General features: G+C 29.7%; 1 non-coding gene across 1 annotated transcript; it reads right to left on the bottom strand.

Moving 5' to 3' along the window:
- Positions 1 to 223: 223 nt before the first annotated feature.
- Positions 224 to 297, bottom strand: Trnat-agu (transfer RNA threonine (anticodon AGU)). The gene has a single exon. It is a non-coding gene; the product is annotated as a tRNA-Thr (tRNA).
- Between the last annotated feature and the right edge of the window lie 664 nt (positions 298 to 961).

Genomic DNA, 961 nt, shown 5'->3' with positions numbered 1-961 from the left:
CTACCCAAGAAACTTGCGTTTTACTCAACTTAAGCATTTTTTGAGAGAAAAGGAAGAAAGAACAGCGCAAGTTGTTACACAGTGAATTCAATTTTTTACGGGAAGCAAATTAAAATGACATTTAGTTGTGAAGTACGATGTAATTAACAACACTTTGACTTAATTATTTATTGTTTTGATTAATACGTAACAACGCGATATTAGTTTAGCAACAGTAAAAGCAAGGCACCACCGAGATTCGAACTCGGGATCTCCTGTTTACTAGACAGGCGCTTTAACCAACTAAGCCATGATACCGATAGTATGCTTTCTGTTTACACTTTTGATTAGAATGTTACGTGATAGAAGTAATCATTGTTTACTTTTTATGACGTCACAGTTTTTTGGCGATATCAAAACTGTAATTTTACATTTAAATAGTTTTTATACGCGAAACTACTAAAAGCAAGTTTCCGAAAACTAGAAATATATTTCCAAATGTTTTAAACAGTTAAGATAGTTATAATTAATAATTAGCGTCAGTTTTCAATTAAATTTTTATTGTGTACAAATAGTAAAAGCAAAGTGGTTGAATAAAACAAAAAATGGTGAAATAAATGTAGCAATAAAAGTGAAATAGCTTTACTTAAAAAAACATGTAAAAAATGCTTAAATTATAAACACAAAATTTCATTATCAGGTTGTTGACACAACGTAGAACATGTTTAGTTAACATAAAAAAAAACATTGTTAGTTTAAAAATAAATCATTAAATATTTTAAAAACGAAACAAAATGTTGTTTACAACAATCATTGCTGTATTAAAACACTTAATAACATTTAATTACAATCAGGAACCTCGCACAGACCAAAGTAGGTGTCTGTACAAGGAGTATCGTCAACATTAGTTGCTGAATTAAAATATACACAACGTTCCTCACTATCACCATCCAAACTGCGCCATCCAGTGAACAAGTTCATA

Source organism: Thalia democratica, chromosome 1 (genome assembly GCF_965202585.1).
Source record: "Thalia democratica chromosome 1, ktThaDemo2.hap1.1, whole genome shotgun sequence".
In the NCBI taxonomy this organism is placed as follows: Eukaryota; Metazoa; Chordata; class Thaliacea; order Salpida; family Salpidae; genus Thalia; species Thalia democratica.
Note: the sequence above shows the minus strand (reverse complement) of the source record. Positions and strands in the feature narration are given on the sequence as shown.